Here is a 23,684-nt window from a genome sequence, read left to right as displayed (position 1 = left end):
GGCAGTTAGTTATATAGATCTGTCAATTTGAGTATATACCATGAGCACATACTCAGGAAACATCATTCACAAAATTTGTATTTAGCTAATTGGATTGTCTGACAACTCATGACAAGATCTTTACATAAATGTCGCTAACTTTAATATAATGTTCATCCCCATCACAAAGAATGAAGGGTTTCTGCAATTACATCCCAACTCCTTTGTTCTAACAGGGGTGATCTGAGCCGGATCACCCCTACCAGATCACCCCAGTTTGAGTTTCTTTGTTATGCATGCTTTCCTTTGTTCTGTAACATTTTGGCGGGAATGTCAAATCCATTATAAAACTTATAATTAATTATACGGAAAAGACTATCTATCAAAATTCACGTAGAAAAAATCCAGTGTATATGCTGCGATTCGAACTCAAGACCTTTAGCATATCAAGCCACGACACATACCACTACACCAGGACGACTGGATACGAAATAATTGTAATTTGACATACTTAAAGGAAGCAAGATCTTTTTATAAGAGGGGCGAGTTGTCAGACGTTTATTCAGTAGGGTTTTAACCTTTTTTGTTAATAAGTGAGTTTTCAGACTGATTGTTCAATTTGATTTTACACTTTTTCAAAGTGGGGAAAGTCGGTAAAGAAGAGTAGGACGATATTTTTATAAAGTGGCGATATAGTGTGGGCCGATTGGCAAGTGGGGCGAGTTAACATTGTTTGATATCTACTCATCGTGTTTGGGGGTCAAAAAGGGTATAAATCATATAGTAATATATAAAGTATATAGTTATGGTTGTGTTGCGTTGTAAACTAGATTTTATGAATTGTAAATGGTTTTTCGTCTAATCTAAACCAGCTGGGATGTAAAATAGTTATCCCATAAGGACGCGGTGTGTCAGTGTTAGATCACCCTCTGGCCTCCGGCCATCGGGTGATCTGACACTGACACACCGCGTCCTTATGGGATAACTATTAATTACATCCCAACTCCTTTGTTCTAACAGGGGGTGATCTGAGCCGGATCACCCCTACCAGATCACCCCAGTTTGAGTTTCTTTGTTATGCATGCTTTCCTTTGTTCTGTAACATTTTGGCGGGAATGTCAAATCCATTATAAAACTTATAATTAATTATACGGAAAAGACTATCTATCAAAATTCACGTAGAAAAAATCCAGTGTATATTCTGCGATTCGAACTCAAGACCTTTAGCATATCAAGCCACGACACATACCACTACACCAGGACGACTGGATACGAAATAATTGTAATTTGACATACTTAAAGGAAGCAAGATCTTTTTATAAGAGGGGCGAGTTGTCAGACGTTTATTCAGTAGGGTTTTAACCTTTTTTGTTAATAAGTGAGTTTTCAGACTGATTGTTCAATTTGATTTTACACTTTTTCAAAGTGGGGAAAGTCGGTAAAGAAGAGTAGGACGATATTTTTATAAAGTGGCGATATAGTGTGGGCCGATTGGCAAGTGGGGCGAGTTGACATTGTTTGATATCTACTCATCGTGTTTGGGGGTCAAAAAGGGTATAAATCATATAGTAATATATAAAGTATATAGTTATGGTTGTGTTGCGTTGTAAACTAGATTTTATGAATTGTAAATGGTTTTTCGTCTAATCTAAACCAGCTGGGATGTAAAATAGTTATCCCAGTCGGACTTGGTGTGTCAGTGTTAGATCACCCTCTGGCCTCCGGCCATCGGGTGATCTGACACTGACACACCGCGTCCTTATGGGATAACTATTAAATATCAACTTTTGCCTTGCCTTGCAACAAAAAAATATTTTCCGTTCAATGCTATGAAACAGTTATTAATGTTATATCTGCGAACAGTGTTTCCTCATGGTATTTGTGCTAGCTTAAAAGTCTATTTTTACACAATGTGGACGCTACCACTTATTTTGGAGTTTAAACAACTATCTTGGTGTTTATTTGTTACCTTTATTCTTAGTTTGTTACCTTAATTTGACTTCTTTATTGATTTCAAAGATTTGATCTGTAAAGTAATAAATTTGGTTGTTGAGGACCAACATGAAATCATTTTAAAATATCTGGACTTCCGATGTTTAATGCTTTTTCCTTATTTTAGATAAACATAACAGTCGTCACTTTGAATAAAATCCGAAAAAAATAATCTCTTTAACCGTATATAAATAACGCTGTCATCTGAAATATTCAATCTAAACAAAATACTAAATTTAGTTATTTATAATTCCAACATATAGTTTAAAAAAAAAGATAACCATGTCCGCTATTAATTGGTGCGGGAAAGGCACATATTAAATATCCAGTTTCAAATTTACGAGATGTATTCATAACAATTATGTCTCATGAAATGTACCCTACTATGTATAAGAATATCTCATCAAGTAAGAATTTAGCAGTCTACAGAAAAGAATATGTAATCCTAAGTTAAAATATAATGCTGATACAAACCAAAAAGAACTTCCACATACGCCCACAAGCTGTACGAAAAAAACCGTAATAGTTAAAGGACACGGGTTGAATTGGCAACATAACGACATCTGCGTCTCTTATTTAAAGGAAGTACGTTTTCTTGTGACCACCGAGACGAATAATTATAAAAGATATTGTTAAAACTCATGCAGTGACCAACATGATGATATCGAACTCTAATTAAAGGTGTTATTATTATATTATCTAGAACCTTAAGTAGCATGTTTCTCTATTGTCATAAAAATTCATAATATCTAATAAAATTAATAGATTTAGCTAACAACGTCCTTATATTTCAATAAGGTAACTTTATTTGTTAATGGAAAATTGTTTTAATGTTAATTAGGCTTAAATCAAAAATTGTTTGCTTTCCCCTCTCTGTGATTAAAGTAAGATAACTCTGGTCAATTTTCCTTACATTCAATCATTGTAGGAAGATGATATAGTTTTGTTTTCATTTATAGTCTTTTTCAGAAAAGTTCTAATTGTTTTGGGTAGGTCCCAATTACATTTTTACACTCTAGCATTTGGCATCAGTTAGAAGCTTCTGGAATAAAATGGTGGCTATGGTGTACTGTTTTGTGTTTGTATTTGTTACATCTTTTGACATCGGACTCGGACTTCTCTTGAACTGAATTTTAATGTGCGTATTGTTATGCGTTTACTTTTCTACATTGGCTAGAGGTATAGGGGGAGGGTTGAGATCTCATAAACATGTTTTAACCCCGCCGCAATTTTGCGCCTGTCCCAAGTCAGGAGCCTCTGGCCTTTGTTCGTCTTGTATGATTTTTAATTTTAGTTTCTTGAGTATAATTCGGAGTTTAGTATGACGTCCATTATCCCTGTACTAGTATACATATTTTAGGGGCCAGCTGAAGGACACCTACAGGTGCGGGAATTCTCGCTACATTGAAGACCCATTGGTGGCCTTCGGCTGTTGTCTGCTCTATGGTCGGGTTGTTGTCGCTTTGACACATTCCCCATTTCCTTTCTCAATTTTATTCAACTACAGACGATATTAAAGAAGTACTATACAAACAATTAACCGGCTCAAATCAGCATGTCTCAATTATTGTTAACGTTTGATAAATTCAATTTTACATCATTGTACTTTAATAGTTTAATGTATGTCCTTATATTAATACATATAGTAAAAACCAAGAACATGCTTTCTTGTAATGTTTTCTTACATGCAAGATGTTACCTTAGTTTCATACTTTTAAAGTATAGAAATATTGAAAAAATGTATTGAATAATGTGTCTACGTGATTATTAGATCCAATGGTGAAATATTATACTTTTGTCAAAGTACCTTGCAGGAAAAGACAAGCTATATGTATTGGTTTTTTTTATTGAATCTTATAAAAACTTTTTGAAAAAATAATTTGCAGATACATCAGCTAACATTTCTCTTCCCGTCTTTATATCTATATACATTTGCGAGTTACTTGATAACTATTTTGCAGTGAAGTATAGGCGTTATGTTTGTACTTGTAAATGTCGCGACATTTACTCTCTTGCAAAAATTAATTTGTTTACAGTGTTTGATGATGTGGTACGGCTCCAGAAGAAAATAAACAGATGCGCCATGAGCGCATAATAATCCTGTCATCTTGTGTGTGAAGTATAATGCAATAATCATAAATATTTTCTGAGATACGGCGCGACCTGTGAATCACCCCCCCCTTTTTTTTTTTTAACAAAAACAACAATTCTTCTAAAATAAAATTTTGAATCATCACCAAAAGGTATACAGATCTTTAGAGTAATATAACTAAGAAGTGTGTAACGTTTGAAGCAATTATCATAAATCGTTGTTGAAATACGGTGACACATTGTAAATCCCCTCATTTTTTACAAAAACACTCAATAACTCTAAAACAAATTTTTGAATCATTACAAAAAGGTATACAGATCTTAATATTAATATAACTAAGAAGCATGTAAAGTTTTAAACTTATACTAATAAATCATTTCTGAGATACGGCACGACTTGTGAAAAAAAAGTACACCCCTGTTTTAGTTACAAGATCCTGTAACTCAAAAGGTTTTAATCTTCTTTTTACCAAAAACAATACAGATCGTTTGATCATCATAATAAACAACTATGTTAAGTTTCATAAAATTTGAACAAGTTGTTCTCAAGTAAAGGTGCGAAACGTGTACGCCAGACGAACAGACGCACGCCGGAGATTTGAGAACCATAATATTTCCTGTCAAAATTTTTAAGAAGAAATTTGTTAACAAATAGACGAAGATGTGAACAATTACAGGTCATCGTACGGCATTAAACAATGGGAATATGAATACAGTTTACTAACCAGGTAAACAGCATGTTTGTGACAAAACAATTGAAACCATTCAAAACAGAACAACAATAAACTGAATAAAAGTACAGCAATTACCAAAAAACAGATATGGTGGACAGCAACGAGCGACAATCCCTGTTGCTCAGGGTATTTGCCTTGGACTAGCACGTTTGCCATTGCTGAACACCTCTTAGTTTAGAAATAGGTGTAATAACACAACATAAAACAAATTGTTTACATCAGATGGAAAATAGTGTACTTATATAATTTGAAACATAAAAGACAAAACATATCAATCTGAGAGCACTTGTATTTACTGAAAGCTAGTTGGAGATTCATTTCCAATACACATCAGAATAATTGAATGTTAAAACGATTCCTATTCTACGGAAGCCGATAAGGGCCATTCAAAAAAAAAATTTTATGTCGTAATTACGACATAGCATGTCGTAATTTCGACATAACATGTCGTTATTACGACATCGCTTTGTCGTAATTTCGACATAACATGTCGTTATAACGACATCGCTATGTCGTAATTTCGACATATCATGTCGTAATAACGACATCACTATGTCGTTAAAACGACATAGCTATGTCGTAATAACGACATAGCTATGTCGTAATAACGACATCGCTATATATTATATAAAAGAATATGTATTATGATTGCCAAGAGACTAAATGACACAGAAATTAACAACTATAGGTCATCATAATGCCCCCAATAATTAGAAAAGCCCCCGATTAGTCAGCTATAAAAGAGGGAGGAAAGATACCAAAGGAAGAGTCCCCGAAATGCTGTGTGGTAGACAGTGTTATTAATTAATTATTAGCTCCCTTGGTAAAACTCCAAATTTCATATTTAATGTATTTCATTGTTAAATAATTTACATGAAGCTTAATAAGTATATATTTGTTAATTGCATAGCTTTTGCTATTTGAATTCATTGGTTAAAGATTTTTTATTTATATTGTAAAGTTTAATATTTGCATCGTCGCAAAATCTTTGGTTACCTTCTTTGGATACCTTCAAGGAGAAACTTATATATTTTTTAAATCCCGTCTTAGTTTTATATGTTACCTGTCGTGAAGGGCTGTATAGCTAGAAAAGTTTGAAATAAACAATTAAGACGTGGAAATTATGAGGACTGACATTGCATGCCAAGCATTCCACCTCCATTTATATAAGCGCAAACTACATGGCTTCTTGTAATAAAAATATTGATAGCTCTATTTCTACTTTCAAACGTTTGGCACGATATTCCTACAACACGACGTTACACTTTTTAATCATGCGGCGTCGAAGAGGGTTTTTGACTTCGTTTAATTTTTGCAAGTTTTATTCGGTTTTTTATATTGTTGGTTGATTCTGGTTCTTTTCGTTTTGTGATGTCATTTTATCAAAAATTACCTCGGGTTGTGGAAATCGATTTAATAATGTTTACCTTTTAAGTTATTTCAACTAAAAATGCAGTACTGTCGCAAGTAATGTAGGAAGGAAAGATGGGACGGAAGTACATGTATACGGTTTTCCATATTTTTGTTTTATCATAGGATGTTTAACTTTCAAGGTGCATATCATCTGTCATTGTGTAAAATTTCTATATTTTAATTCAACCAATACAAATATATCTGACACTCTGCAAGTAAATCAAACATTTTACCATTGGTTTAATTTGAATAGAATTGTATTTTCCCTGGCACATAAGTTGTCGAAATACACCCCTTCAATAACTTGAACCTTGGCTTTATTTCCCCAAGTCATCTATAGCGTTTTACTTCTGATATACATTCTAAAATATAGTAATCTACTCCTGGATCGTCCGCGAAAACGGCAAATATAATCCCGGGTTTTTATTAATTTGATGAAACGGTTTTCGTCGCTGTTTGGGATTCGTCTTTCAATTACCTTCATTTCATGCACAAGTTTGTATTGACGAAAAGTTCCAGCTTCGCTAGTACAGGAATTATTTTCATCACGACCGTTATAACATGAATAGCAGGACAAATCGCGAAGTAAAACATTCCGTGAACTGGTATTAAGTCTTTTAATATTGGTGATTGCACCTTACTGAAGTGACGACTTTAAATGATCTATTTCGGAGTACTTCCGTAACATAAATTTCAATTCGCATTTTACATTTAGAGGACTGTCTTGGTGTCTCCAATTTGTCTTTGCAAAAGTTGGACGAAGTTCATGTAATGGGATGTTTTCCCCATTTCCCAATCCTTTTAAATAAATCGTTAAAAGCTATAAACGATTAATAAAAATTGCAAAATTTAACCTGTGTCGAACCTATGTCCCCGGGCGGAGTCTATAGCAACATGCACTATTCTTTTTTTTCGGCAGCAATCATCAACCTCTTTTTCCAAATTTCATAACACGATTTGTTTTAATTATCATGAACATTTAATTGAAACTTTAGCACATATAACGTCGGAAATTAGCGTCTTTAGGATTTTAGACGTTTTCAGACGTTTGGACAAATTGGCTACCGTTTTGTAATGTGTGGAAGCATTTTATTCCTTTAAGACCCAAATATGTAGGTAATAAGAAAAGAATCTTGGCATTTTTTACTCTTCGTGTATCTAACTTTTGTTTTTATCAATTATAAAAAATACGCGTTAACTGCTTTGAAAAATGAAATATCAACTTGGACAAAATGGCTACCGTTTGAAAAACGACTGTGTAGAGAAGATTTTATTGAATCAGCAATATTTGAACTCACATGAGGCAAATATTTGTACTTTTGTTAGATATTATTATTGTCTTACTCTTTTTATTCATTGTCTGCTTTATCTACTTATAAAATTCACTTTCAGTCGTTGAGTTAATGAAAAACGTCGTTGGACATTTTTCTTATTCCAGCTTAATATGCAGCCACCGAATCAAATGAAATTTGGCAAAATAACGGCTTTAACGGCACAGAGAACCAACACATGTCGTTGTTCCTGCCAAGAATCAAGAAGATCAGAGAATAAGAAATAGGATCACTATACATAAGAGTTAAAACAGTTTTTCATAAATGTAACGTTGGACATCCGTTTTTTTTTCACATAGCTTTCTTATTTTAATCCTCAAATATACTAGATATTACTTAGTATATGATCAGGAGCTGTAAAAACATAATTTAAAACATATACTGAATTTGTTACAATATTGTTTCGTGCTTTCTAACATTTTTATTTTTATTTTGTTTTGCGGATGAAATTTCGAAGATTCTGTTTTAAATCCTAGGCGTTGTAGGAACATCGTGCCCACCGTTTGAAAGTAGAAATAGTGCAATCAAAGACTTGAATTCAACCTTGATACAAAAGGCTTGAAGTTTTAACGGGAGATGGATAGCTTGGCTTGCCTTGGAAGGAATGAATGTTACAACAAACATACACGGTCGATATATGTTACAACAAACATACACGGTCGATATATGTTACAACAAACATACACGGTCGATATATGTTACAACAAACATACACGGTCGACATAATTACTTCGGATCTATAAAATATATAAGTTTCTCACTGAATCTATTCAAAGAAGGTAACCAAAGATTTTGCAACGATGCAAATATTAAACTTTACAATATAAATAAATATCTTTAACCAATGAATTCAAATAGCAAAATCTATGCAATTAACAAATATATACTTATTAAGCTTCATGTAAATTATTTAACAATGAAATACATTAAATATGAAATTTGGAGTTTTACCAAGGGAGCTAATAATTGATTAATAATACTGTCTGCCACACAGCATTTCGGGGGCTCTCCCTCTGGTATCTTTCCTCCGTCTTTTATAGCTGACTATGTGGGGCTTTTCTAATTATTGGGGGCATTATGATGACCTATAGTTGTTAATTTCTGTGTCATTTAGTCTCTTGGCAATCATAATACATATATTTTTATATAATATATAGCGATGTCGTTATTACGACATAGCTTTGTCGTTATAACGACATAGTGATGTCGTTATTACGACATGATATATCGAAATTACGACATAGCGATGTCGTTATAACGACATGTTATGTCGAAATTACGACATAGCGATGTCGTAATAACGACATGTTATGTCGAAATTACGACATGCTATGTCGTAATTACGACATAATTTATTTTTTTTGAATGGCCCTTATCGGCTTCCGTACTATTCAATTGACATGTATAATATAAATAATCGGATATACAATTAAATCAACTACAATGTTACCCTGATCGATCAAACACGCGGACATCTTCAAGGTCAAATCAATATAAATATTATATTAATAATAATAATAAATTGAAGCACCTTAAGCAAAACTTCTTGTGACAGTTCTTGTCCATTCGTTTTTTATGTGTTTGGTCATTTTAATTTGCCATGTGATTAGGGACTTTCCGATTTGATTTTCCTCTGAGATCCGTATTTTTGTGATTTTACTTTTTTCAATACCAGATAAAAATCAAGATTATTTTCTATCTGTTTTTTGATATTCGTAATTGAATTAAAACAAACTAAGAAGGTCCCTTCCGCCATACATGCATCATTCATAGAAGTTCTCAACGAATTTCCCCTAATTATTTAAATACAAAATGAACTAATCTAGTTAAAAAAAAAATTGAACAATTGTATGTGTAAATTAGGTTTAAAATAACTCTAATAAGTGGTAGTTAATTTTTCAGAATTACGAAATTGAATCACATTTGTAAATGGATTTTGATAAAAATTGTTGGTTTGAAAACTAGCGTTCTTTTTTATCTACGCGTCTACAATTTTTCATAACAGATTGTCAGTACCATCTAGCTTGTTATATACAATCAGGTGAGCAATTGAACTGGTAACCTCAAGGTTTTTAAGATATAGTGTTCATAAATAATTCTTGCATTGATTTGAAAAAGTTTTGTAAATGTATGGGCCTGTTGTCTACGATTTAAAAAAAATCATAACCTACAGTGAATGTCCTATTGAATAAATGTTTGGCTTGGCTTATGAAAAAAATAGATATAAACAATTCATCAAAATGTATTCATGTTTGGTGAAAGCATTCTTGAATTATTGTATGAAAACTAGAAAATTCCCATTTTTTTAATGAATAAAACCTTATAACTCGGAAACGTAAAATCTAAGATTTATGCAAAAACAAAAGGGAGCTCATGTCATCAATAGATATAAACAATTCACCAAAAGTTTTATGTAAATTGGTTAAAGCATTTTTAAGGTTATGTCCAACATGTTGACAACGGACACACAGACAAACAGACGGAAAACGGTATACCATAATACGTTCCGTAAACGGGGGTATATAAAATATATGTCTTTAACAAGTGGGTATTGTCAATCGTATATCACTTATATGTAAATCGTAAAGTGGTTGAATATGCCAATCATGATAAGTTGATAAAACTTATACCCCAAGTATTGGTTTTATTAAAATTAAAATACGATAAAAAAATCATGTCTTTTTCAGGACTTCTGAATCCAACCATGTAGTATGGAATGTTCTTGAGATATGGTTTTGGTCGATGGATGTTCACGAAGGACCTGTAGTACAAAGTATATCACTGGATTTAGCTCTTTGTCTAAGTGTATTATTAAATAACTTTGCTTTGAGCTCAGTTCATTGTTATGCAATTCTTTCTTTGTAAAATAAAGATTTGACAGACAACTCTCATGTACAAGGATTTGTCAAAGTAGTATCACCTCTTATGTACAATGTAAGTATTAGGGAGATAAAAGCATTCTATTTTAATTTGAACCAAACATATTATGTTTGTTCAATTATGTTAAAAAACCGATAAGTTCTATCTAGGCCTATCGATTTCTTAAACTTTATTTCATTGTTCATGCTTGAAAAATTTATACAACCACAGAAATTTTTGCGATCCTAAATAGGTATCCTGTCGTCGTCGTCCGAAGACAGATGGTTTCCATATAATAACTTAACTATAAGCAAAAAGAAATAAATAAAATTATAACACAATGTTTATAACCACAAAAGGAAGCTTGGGATTGATTTTGGGGGTTATACATTGTAGTCCATAAGGTTTAGGTTCCAAAGGTGCCCAAAACAAGCATTAATTTAGTGTCAGTACAAAAAGTTGTGTATAAGTATTTCAATTGCTCTGAAATTGTACCATAATGTTTAATACCATAAGTAGAAGGTTGGGGTATATTTTAAGGGTTATTGGGGCAAACAGTCGATGAATTGAGGGCCAAAAACAAGCATGTTTGTAGAGTTGAGACCATAAACTGTCCAGAATGGTTGTTGAATTACCTAAAACCAATGCTTTATGAAATCTTCTTTGAAAATTAGAGTTGTCTTTCTCTGTCCAGAATAGTATTTTAATCAACTTAAATTAATGCTTTATACAATATACAATGCAAAATTCACTACCAACTGATAAATTAAAGCAGTCTTTAATAACCATTCAGTGATTACAAGCACTTTGATTATCATTCTAGGGTTATGCCCTTTTACAAATGGAAACATTGAAGAATTATCTAGTCTTAACTTAAGTTTTTTTTAACTAAATCTAGTGAACCATACCAATAGTAAGCAAATACATATGAAAAAGATGTGGTATGCTTTCCAATGAGACATTTCTCCACAAGAGACCAAATGACACAGAAGTTAACAACTAAAGGTCACTGTACGGACATAAACAATAAGCAAAGCCAATACCGCATAATCAGCTATAAAAGGCACCGAAATGACAATATAAAACAATTCAAACGAGAAAACTAATGGCCTTATTTATGTTAAAAAAAAAATAAACAAAAAACTTATATGTAACACATAAATAAACAACAATCACCGAGTTACAGGCTCCTTATATCATGTTCTCAAATCTAGATATCATCTCCCATATAGAAAAAAAACGCGTGAAAAAATAATCTATTATGTGTTGCTCTCCTAGATACAAAATGTATCCAAAATCAAAGATGTAGAACATATTCTATCATAATCATTCGGTAACTAGTGTTATTATTGTCTCCTCCATGCCTGTCTTGAACATAAAAAAAAATATTAAATAAATAACAGTTCTAATGCTCAGGTTGGTTGTCACCGTGCAACACAGTTAATAATATAAAAAAGAAGATGTGGTATGATTGCCAATGAGACAACTATCCACAAAAGACCAAAATGACACAAACATTAACAATTATAGGTCACCGTACGGCCTTCAACAATGAGCAAAGCCCATACTGCATATATAGTCAGCTATAAAAGGCCCCGATAAGACAATGTAAAACAATTCAAGCGAGAAAACTAATGGCCTCATTTATGTAAAAAAATGAACGAAAAACAAATATGTAACACATACACAAACGACAACCACTGAATTACAGGCTCCTGACTTGGGACAGGCACATACAACAATAATGTGGCGGGGTTAAACATGTTAGTGGGATCCCAAGTCTCCCACTAACCTGGGACAGTGGTATAACAGTACAACTATAAAAATCAGTTAAAAAAGGCTTAACTCATCAGATAGACAAAAAATAACACCATGAAGGAAAAACATAGAACTCCTTTTGTCATAAGACAATGTCCAACATCTAAACATACATTGTACTATCCACACTCATCTGTGTCCACACTTGTGGTTTTATTAAAATAAATATTCATCAAAGAGCCTCCAACTGAACTAAATACGTGTCTTCAGCATTATAATAGTATTTCAATATTGTTGTTTACAGGCCCACATTTTATTTCGATTCGGCATTAATTTTTACTTTGTTGTAATAAAGGTTACAATATCTAAGGTCGTTTCTGGCCTTGACAAGTATAGCAGTATATGCATTCCCTTCATATTATGTTTTTTTTCACTTTCTTTTGACTTTCCAATGGATATCATTTTTAGAAGAGAAAATAAAAATAACGGTTACATAAAAATCCAGACAAAAAATATAGATTTGACGTTTTTGAAAGCTCGATCTATATTTAAACATTATGATAAGCATGTCTCAATCATTTTAAACATTTTAAATTATAGATGAAAATATTATACTTTCAAGAGTAAAAAACTACGGAAGCCGATAAGGGCCATTCAAAAAAAATATTATGTCGTAATTACGACATAGCATGTCGTAATTTCGACATAACATGTCGTTATTACGACATCGCTATGTCGTAATTTCGACATAACATGTCGTTATAACGACATCGCTATGTCGTAATTTCGACATATCATGTCGTAATAACGACATCACTATGTCGTAATAACGACATCACTATGTCGTTAAAACGACATAGCTATGTCGTAATAACGACATCGCTATATATAAAAGAATATGTATTATGATTGCCAAGAGACTAAATGACACAGAAATTAACAACTATAGGTCATCATAATGCCCCCAATAATTAGAAAAGCCCCACATAGTCAGCTATAAAAGAGGGAGGAAAGATACCAGAGGGAGAGCCCCCGAAATGCTGTGTGGCAGACAGTGTTATTAATTAATTATTAGCTCCCTTGGTAAAACTCCAAATTTCATATTTAATGTATTTCATTGTTAAATAATTTACATGAAGCTTAATAAGTACAGTTTTGTTAATTGCATAGACTTTGCTATTTGAATTCATTGGTTAAAGATATTTATTTATATTGTAAAGTTTAATATTTGCATCGTCGCAAAATCTTTGGTTACCTTCTTTGAATAGATTCAGTGAGAAACTTATATATTTTATAGATCCCATGTAATTACACCGACCGTGTATGTGAGGTCTAACATTCATTCCTACCGAGAAAGTTAAGCTATCCATCTCCCTACAAATAAGTGCAAACTTCACAGCTTTTTGTAATAAGGTTGAATTGAAGTATTGGTTGCCCTATTTCTACATTCAAACGTTGGGCACGATGTTCCTACATCGCCTAGGATTTAAAACAGAATCTTCGAAATTTCATCCGCAAAACAAAATAAAAATAAAAATGTTAGAAAACACGAAACAATATTGTAACAAATTCAGTATATGTTTTAAATTATGTTTTTACAGCTCTTGATCATATACTAAGTAATATTTAGTTTATTTGAGGATTAAAATAAGAAAGCTATGTGAAAAAAACGGATGTCCAACGTTACATTTATGAAAAACTGTTTTAACTCTTATGTATAGTGATCCTATTTCTTATTCTCTGATCTTCTTCATTCTTGGCAGGAACAACGACATGTGTTAGTTCTCTGTGCCGTTAAAGCCGTTATTTTGCCAAATTTCATTTGACTCGGTGGCTGCATATTAAGCTGGAATAAGAAAAATGTCCAACGACGTTTTTCATTAACTCAACGACTGAAAGTGAATTTTATAAGTAGATATAGCAGAAAATGAATAAAAAGAGTAAGACAATAATAATATCTAACAAAAGTACAAATATCTGCCTCATGTGAGTTCAAATATTGTTGATTCAATAAAATCTTCTCTACACAGTCGTTTTTCAAACAGTAGCCATTTTGTCCAAGTTGGTATTTCATTTTTCAAAGCAGTTAACGCGTATTTTCTATAATTGATAAAAACAAAAGTTAGATACACGAAGAGTAAGAAATGCCAAGATTATTTTCTTATTACCTACATATTTGGGTCTTAAAGGAATAAAATGCTTCCACACATTACAAAACGGTAGCCAATTTGTCCAAACGTCTGAAAACGTCTAAAATCCTAAAGACGCTAATTTCCGACGTTACATGTGCTAAAGTTTCAATTAAATGTTCATGATAATTAAAACAAATCGTGTTATGAAATTTGGAAAAAGAGGTTGATGATTGCTGCCGAAAAAAGAGAATAGTGCATGTTGCTATAGACTCCGCCCGGGGACATAGGTTCGACACAGGTTAAATTTTGCAATTTTTATTAATCGTTTATAGCTTTTAACGATTTATTTAAAAGAATTGGGAAATGGGGAAAACATCCCATTACATGAACTTCGTCCAACTTTTGCAAAGACAAATTGGAGACACCAAGACAGTCCTCTAAATGTAAAATGCGAATTGAAATTTATGTTACGGAAGTAATCCGAAATAGATCATTTAAAGTCGTCACTTAAGTAAGGTGCAATCACCAATATTAAAAGACTTAATACCAGTTCACGGAATGTTTTACTTCGCAATTTGTCCTGCTATTCATGTTATAACGGTCGTGATGAAAATAATTTCTGTACTAGCGAAGCCGGAACTTTTCGTCAATATAAACTTGTGCATAAAATGGAGGTAATTGAAAGACGAATCCCAAACAGCAACGAAAACCGTTTCATCGAATTAATAAAAACCCGGGATTATATTTGCCGTTTTCGCGGACGATCCAGGAGTAGATTACTGTATTTTAGAATTTATATCAGAAGTTAAACGCTATAGATGACTTGGGAAATAATTCTCAAGCCAAAGTTCAAGTAATTGAAGGGGCGGTGCATTACGTTTGCGCGCATTACTATTACATTTGCGCGCAAAAATCATTACGTTTGCGCGCAGCTTTTGATTACAATTGCGCGCATTTTTTTGACAGGTAAACTCAGGTAAAATACAGGTAATAATACTTATTTAATTATAATTTGGTCAATTATTAACAAGTATAAGTTCTCATTCCGTTAGTGTTAGTCCCCAGCTCACCAACGATGAATTAAAGTGGGATTTCGAGAAAGATAAGTCCGTTTTATTATGCACAAGCACTAAATTCTAGAAAAATATAAAGGTAAAAATTCTAAAATGCTAAAACATACCTAATTGTAAAGGTTAAAGTATTGATAAATTCATTTCTTTACATGTCGGTATACATGCCGAAACTCCATGTTAGTGCCTTGGTGTAACTTTACAAACTAACTTAAGTTATTTACTAATTTTAAAAACGATCACTATTCGTTGAAACACTTTTCACTCTGAAATATTCGCAATGAAGTTAGATGTATGTCTTAAGCTATACGAGTTTATAATGATCACTTTATAATTTGTTTTAGAATTTAATATGAAAATATATAATTTGAATTAAGAAATATTTTCCAAATTAATAATTGATAGTCATATTTATTATGAAAATAAAAAAAAAATATTGTCAATTATAATTAATTTAATTTTTTCTTTATATTTTTACCTGAGTTTACCTGTAAAATGAATGCGCGCAAATGTAATCAAAAGCTGCGCGCAAACGTAAAACATTTTAATCCCCAAATGCGCGCAAACGTAGTGCGCCCTGAAGGGGTGTATTTCGACAACTTATGTGCCAGGGAAAATACAATTCTATTCAAATTTAACCAAGGGTAAAAATGTTCGATTTACTTGCAGTGTCAGATATATTTGTATTGGTTGAATTAAGATATAGAAATTTTACAATGACAGATGATATGCACCTTGAAAGTTAAACATCCTATGATAAAACAAAAATATGGAAAACCGTATACATGTACTTCCGTCCCATCTTTCCTTCCTACATTACTTGCGACAGTACTGCATTTTTAGTTGAAATAACTTAAAGGGTAAACATTATTAAATCGATTTCCACAACTCGAGGTAATTTTTGATAAAATGACATCACAAAACGAACAGAACCAGAATCAACCAACAATATAAAAAAACGAATAAAACTTGCAAAAATTAAACGAAGTCAAAAACCCTCTTCGACGCTGCATGTTTTAAAAGTGTAACGTCGTGTTGTAGGAATGTCGTGCCCAACATTTGAAAGTAGAATTTGAGCTATCAATACTTCAATTCACCCTTATTACAAGAAGCCATATAGTTTGCGCCTATGTACAGGGAGATGGTGTGCTTGGCATGCAATGTCAGTCCTCATATATTTCCACGTCTTATTTGTTTATTTCAAACTTGTCTGGCTGTACAGCCCTTCCACGGCAGGTAACTTATTAAACTTACACGGGATTTAAAAAATATATAAGTTTCTCACTGAAGGTATCCAAAGAAGGTAACCAAAGATTTTGCGACGATGCAAATATTAAACTTTACAATATAAATAAAAAATCTTTAACCAATGAATTCAAATAGCAAAAGCTATGCAATTAACAAATATATACTTATTAAGCTTCATGTAAATTATTTAACAATGAAATACATTAAATATGAAATTTGGAGTTTTACCAAGGGAGCTAATAATTAATTAATAACACTGTCTGCCACACAGCATTTCGGGGACTCTCCCTTTGGTATCTTTCCTCCCTCTTTTATAGCTGACTAATCGGGGGCTTTTCTAATTATTGGGGGCATTATGATGACCTATAGTTGTTAATTTCTGTGTCATTTAGTCTCTTGGCAATCATAATACATATTCTTTTATATATAGCGATGTCGTTATTACGACATAGCTATGTCGTTAAAAGCTATGTCGTTTTAACGACATAGTGATGTCGTTATTACGACATGATATGTCGAAATTACGACATAGCGATGTCGTTATAACGACATGTTATGTCGAAATTACGACATAGCGATGTCGTAATAACGACATGTTATGTCGAAATTACGACATGCTATGTCGTAATTACGACATAAAATATTTTTTTTGAATGGCCCTTATCGGCTTCCGTAAAAAACATCTTTTTGTTTTCATGAGTAAGTGTTTGTATTAATATGAAATGTTGTCCTCTTTTTCAGTTTAGACAAGATTTGAAGCCTGTATTGAGTATCAGTAACATGAACATGTCATAAAGGCGAAAACGAAGAAAGCAACTGATAGGTTACAAGTTGATGTTTTTTTATTAGGATTCAAGTCAGTTTTGGAGGTATTAATAATCTTGTCACGCCGAAAGTAAAAAAAACTAATATGTAAACATTTGGAATTTTTTGTCTTTCATTCCAGGGTTCTAAACGGTCTAGAATTATAAATCTAGAGGGAAGAAACTAATATGATAATATTCGTTTCGGGCAAATACCTAGAGCTTCGCCTCTTGTGTTAAAATATTTTTTTCTCGTTGGACACAAAAACACAGAAAAATTAGTTAAATGCATTTTGCCAATAACTTTACATCATTATTTCACATAATATTTCTACAATCATATTCAATGTGACATCTTGTGTGTAGGAAATTACACCAGGAAAAATAGTAATATTTAACAGTTAAAAATATATATCAACATAAATTGAAAAATTAAAGTACAAACATGTAAGCCATGGGTTAACAAACGTATACAATAAAGGAAACTTGCTAAAGTGCTAGAAAAGTTTAACAGTACATGCATTATGAAAAATGATTTTGGTAAATTTCATTTCTTATATCAAACAAGTTTTTCCCGAAGAGTAGATTCCGAATGTACTTTAATCACGATAGATCAACAAAAATTAGTCAACTTTAAAAACGGGTGATACGGTGCTTTTTGTCCGCGATTTGCTTTTTGTCCGCTTTTGCTTTTTGTCCGATTATTTTGCTTTTTGTCCGATACTTTTGCTTTTTGTCCGTTGCTTTTTGTCCGTTTTGCTTTTTGTCCGATAATTTTGCTTTTTGTCCGATACTTTTGCTTTTTGTCCGTTGCTTTTTGTCCGTTTTGCTTTTTGTCCGATAATTTTGCTTTTTGTCCGACACTTTTGCTTTTTGTCCGTTGCTTTTTGTCCGTTTTGCTTTTTAGCTCACCTGGACCATAGGACTAAGTGAGCTTTTCTCATTTTCTCATTATTCGTCGTCGTCATTAATTTTTACAAAAATCTTCTCTTCTGAAACTACTGGCAAAATTAAAGCAAACATGGCCAAAATCATCCTTAGGGTATTTAGTTTCAAAAAAGTATCCGATGACCCCGCCCAATAATTAAGATGGCCGCAATGTCTAAAAGAAGAGCATCGCATAAAATGTAGATTTTGGCTTATATATCTGAAACAAAACCATAGAGACAATCTAACAAGGGATAAGAACATTTCGCCTCATAAAATAATGTGGACCAGTCAGAACTTTTCATGTGGGACAATATGAGCTCTTAATTTAAAAAAAAGTGGGACAATCGGGAATAAGCCCTACAGACTTGAGCAATTCTAAAATAAACACTGTTGATGTATCTCTTTTAAATTTTCTATTAAAAAGTGTTTTACATTTACGAATGCACTATATTGTATCTGTATAAATATGTTTAAGAGTCTCATGATTACCAACACTTGCAGCGTGGAAAGTAGATAGCGATATTGTTTAAAGGTAATAATAAATCGTCAGTATTAAACATGCAATTACAAGTGCCATCTTACTGCTAGAAAGATACTTGCATTATTAAAGGGATTTATCTGATATGATTTGTTCAGGAACTTTCTATATTCAGATTTACAACTTTCTGCGAGTAATCAAATCTTGTCCCGATGCCATATTTGGAACAATTTTATTTTTAGTATCGACAATTTCATTTTGACAATCAAATCGACATTCTACATATATTTCAACAGGTCCAATTCTCGATATCCTAATATACAATATAACTGTAATCTTAATAGTTTATGACAATACATGTATGTAGAGGAGAACTATTGTGTGAACCTTTATCAGATTTTATAAACATTGACATTTTCTTCAATAACTGATTTGATTTTGGAAAATAACCTAATATAATATTATCTAAATTAGTTTCAAATCTGCCTTTAAGTTGACAATAACTGTACGAAACATTAACCAAGCTATATGGTCCATTTCCCATCGGCGTTATGTCTTCCTCCCTTCTCGGTATATGATATAACTGACCTAATGTCATGATTGGTGCCACCAGTTAAACACGAACATTTGAACCTTTAGGAGTACCATAGACGATCCCTGGCGTTTTTTTTTCTTTTTTTCGTGTATTTCAATCTTGTGTTATGTAAAATTTTGTTTGAACGTTCTGTTTTTCCGTATTGCTTTTTGGATGTTTCGTTTTTTTATCAATAACCATAATGTTACATAAATTTTACCATAAAGTTTTATTTATTTAGTTACCGTAATTAACCAATGTCAATTGGTAAATTGTTATCGACGTGCTGAAAATGTTATGTTCGTAGCAAGATGTAACAGCTTCAACTACATACCACGCATTACGTGGATGTATATAAAACTGGCTGCTCAGATCTTCAAAGCATTACAGTAGAGGTAAAACAACTTAGAAATTTCAATACAGGTTTGTCAATTAATAATTTATATCTTTTTTATGGTTTTTCAATTAATAATTTATATCTTTTTTATGGTTTGTCAATTAATTATTTATATCTTTTTTATGGTTTGTCAATTAATAATTTATATCTTTTTTAAGGTTTGTCAATTAATAATCTATATCTTTTTTATTTTGAATAAATTCGTCTGAAATTATAAGTTTGTAATAAGTTTATTGCAAATCAGCATATAATATAATGCTATAGCATCAACAACATATATAATATAGTAAGCGACATAATATAAATGCAAACAGAAAGCAAAATAATAACAAACAAAAAACAAAACCAACATATTAAACAAATAGTATTATATATAATCTACTTTATCAGTTGTGACCGTAGTTTCCAGTTCTCATTTAACAAACAACAAAGTTTTAATACCAAAGTTCTTGAACATGTTTGAATAAGTGATAAACATTTTGACATATTAGGCCAAGAACAATAATATTTAGGCAAAAATCTTAAACGCAGATGGCTATAGGCTGGACAAATCATTACAAAATGATATTCATTTTCAATAGCTTTCATATTGCAACATTGACATAGTCTTTCATTACGAGGCACATTATTATATCTACCAGTTTCAATGTTGAGTTTAAGTGAACCACATCTAAGTTGTGTTAAGAGTTTAACATTGACATCAAAAAGTAAATATTTTTCCAAACAAAAGTCAATTTTGAACATTTTCAAAATATCCAATTTTTCACAATCCAACATACTAGAACGCCAGCTTTGTATAAACTGGTCATAGAGGCGTAGTTTCAAAACATCATATGAAAAAAATACATTTTCTTGGTTATACCATAAAAAATTATAACCAAGATCATTTAATAAGGTACGAACATTTGACGCCCAGTTTGTTTTACTATTCTCAGCATCATTAACTAACATTTTATATACATCAAATACAATAGGAGGTTTCTTAGTAACAATTTTCAACCAATATTTAAGTATTCTTTGTTTTCTAATAATATGCATTGGCAAATGTCCAAGTTCACCGATAACAGCACATATAGGTGAATTTTTACCAACTTTAATTACAAATCTACAAAATTTATTATGAACCTGTTCAATGTCTTTGGCATGATGAAACCCCCATATCTCAGAACCATAGCTTAAGATCGATCCAACAAGACTATCGAACATTTCACATTTCTGTTGAGTTGATATGTACAACTTCTTAAATGAATTAAAGAGTGACGCAAGAGCTTTATTAGCTTGCTGGGATAATCTCTTTTGGGTTTGCTGAAATTTTCCGTTATAGTGAAATAAATTCCCAAGGTAAACAAAAGAGTTCACAACTTTGAGCTCGTGCTTGTCATAATACCAACTGTGATTGACTTGTTGACATCCATTACGGAATACAATTATTTCAGTTTTATATTTGTTCACTTCAATGTTCCATTTTGAACAATATTTTAGAAGTTTATCAAGAAGTAGCTGCAGTGCCTCTGGTGTTTTACCGAATAAAACTGTATCGTCAGCAAAAAGTAGCAGATGAATCAAAATACCATTCACACTAACGAAGTCGTCGTTGTTACTTGTTTCAAGCTCCTCAGCAATGTCATTAATGAAAAATATAAAAAGTAAAGGTGATAAAGGCTCACCTTGTTTCACGCCAGAAATATTTTCAAACACTTCCGAAAATTCTCCATCAGTTTTCACACGGAGGCGCACAGTTGCATATATCGACTTTATCATAGTAATTGTTTTGCTACTTATTCCAGAGTTAAAAGCTTATACCATAATATTCGTCTGTCTACATTATCAAACGCTTTACAGAAGTCTACAAATGCACAGAATAGTTCTTCTTTATTTTGTAAAGTATGAGAAATAATACCATGAAGCACGAAAATTGCATCAATTGTTGATTTATTCGGTCGGAATCCAAATTATGTCATATTGATCTCATAGATATATTGCATAAAACAACGTCTAGAATGATCGAGAAAATGAAAGATTTTTTTAGCATTTTAGCAGTAAGCCACCAGACTACTATAAAAAAAAAAAAAAAATAGAAAATGAAAATAAGCTATGGACAGTTTATATCTAGAATATTTCTGAGAGACTTAAATTTGTTATGTAAGATATAAAAAACTTGCCAAAATATATCCATTTCCAAACATTTGATCTTTAAAACGATTTATAATTTGAGACAAGAAAAACATATATTCTCGCTAACATACGTGGACTTCTAATATTGCAGAATTGAAGGTCGGCCAAAAAACTGTATATCATATATTACTGTTGTGTGGTTCGATGTATTTGAAATAATTTGTGACTGTATTCTCTATTGGAAAATTTTCTTTTAAGTTTTTTTAATTTATTTTCGTTTTTCATATAAATTTTGCTTTGTTTGATAAATGATCGTTTATCTCATTATCATCAAATTTATAATCTCCAACAATAAAATTTTACAAATACATAATCAAAATAACTTAAAATAATATCTTATAGATATATAATCGCGATAGCATCGAATTAGAGACAAAGGATACAATAGATACAGTTAAGTCGGCCTCATATCTTGACTGACATCTAAAATTGACAATGAAGGGCGGTTGAAATCAAAACTAACCGACAAAAGTGATGATAGAAGCTTCTCAAATATTACTTTCCATTTCTATGTAGCAATATTCCAGCAGCGTCTGCAAACGAAGTATATATTTCCGAACTGATACGATATTCCCGGGCTTGTATTGCCTATCATGATGAGTTTTACTGTCCCTTTGGTATCTGTCGCTCCTCTTTCAAGTCAATCTAAAATATTACAAACATGTCTGGTTGATTAACTATCATTATCGACATTTTGAGAAATTTTCATTTATTCTTTTTCACAGTAGAGATAAATGAAAAAATATCGCTAGAAAGTAAAGGTGAACGTCCGTTGTAAATGAAATTAACAACGTTATCATAGGTAAAACAGAGATGAACAGATTAAACAGAGCGTATCGGATCAATCCAGAAAATCAATCTGACTGAGAAGGCCATCATCTATAATTTCTTATTACAACCAACAAAATGAAGGCGCGGCTGTGAAAGTAATGCAAACTTTTCACCAGATTAGATCCTGGATATAAATCACCATCAATTAGAATTTGTACTGAGACGACAACTATCCAAAAATGCCTATTTGCAGCACTGTATTTTCAGCAAACTTTAACTTCCCATATTGTGTGGATCTCAAAACTATTTAGTGAGATTTCTGTCATATTGTTAATGTTGTTTTAACGGGACATAGATCTAAAATTGCTAGATTGGTGGTCGCATGTCTAGGGTCAAAAAGTTATCAGAGTCATGTAAATAAACTCATCATAAATACCAGGACTTAATTTTATATATACGCCAGACGCTCGTTTCGTCTACAAAAGACTCATAGGTATTGGACGTTTTATTGTAGATTTCTGAAGTGGAGTTGTTAGGAAACATAAAGATGTATCGAGTATTCATCGTCAGTATATTTGTCGGTAAGTAAATAATGTTTTATCTATATATCGAAGCGATAATACTTTTCCTGTTTTGAAGTCTTGTAAATCGATTTGAAAGAGACAAACCAAGATGAAACAATTTAACAAATCCGCGAATCACATGAAATTCAATAGATAAATGAACAAGTGGGTCGCCAGGGTTGGGTTCAAGGGTATAGATTCAAGTCAGAAGTAAATGTATTTCGGTCTTAAACGAATCTAATTAATTTGAAGTATAGTCTAAACAATTACATATGCAGTCGTGTTTAGGATTTTAGTTAATTGCCATATATATACACTGAGAAACGTTCAATTTTGTTCCGAACTTACGCTTTCAAACAATTCAGTACATAAACAATTATAATAAT

General features: G+C 32.0%; 1 long non-coding RNA gene across 1 annotated transcript in view; it reads left to right on the top strand.

The window, feature by feature from the left end:
* Window positions 1-23,606, top strand: part of LOC139517397 (uncharacterized) — a 28,114-nt gene extending 4,508 nt beyond the window's left edge. The window contains exons 2-4 of the long non-coding RNA XR_011663137.1: window positions 17,349-17,476; window positions 19,634-19,815; window positions 23,250-23,606. This is a non-coding gene — a long non-coding RNA (uncharacterized lncRNA). The remainder of the gene's footprint in view (window positions 1-17,348; window positions 17,477-19,633; window positions 19,816-23,249) is intronic.
* Window positions 23,607-23,684: the final 78 nt, after the last annotated feature.

The sequence above is a fragment of the Mytilus edulis genome, chromosome 3, assembly GCF_963676685.1.
Source record: "Mytilus edulis chromosome 3, xbMytEdul2.2, whole genome shotgun sequence".
Lineage (NCBI taxonomy): Eukaryota > Metazoa > Mollusca > Bivalvia > Mytilida > Mytilidae > Mytilus > Mytilus edulis.
Note: the sequence above shows the minus strand (reverse complement) of the source record. Positions and strands in the feature narration are given on the sequence as shown.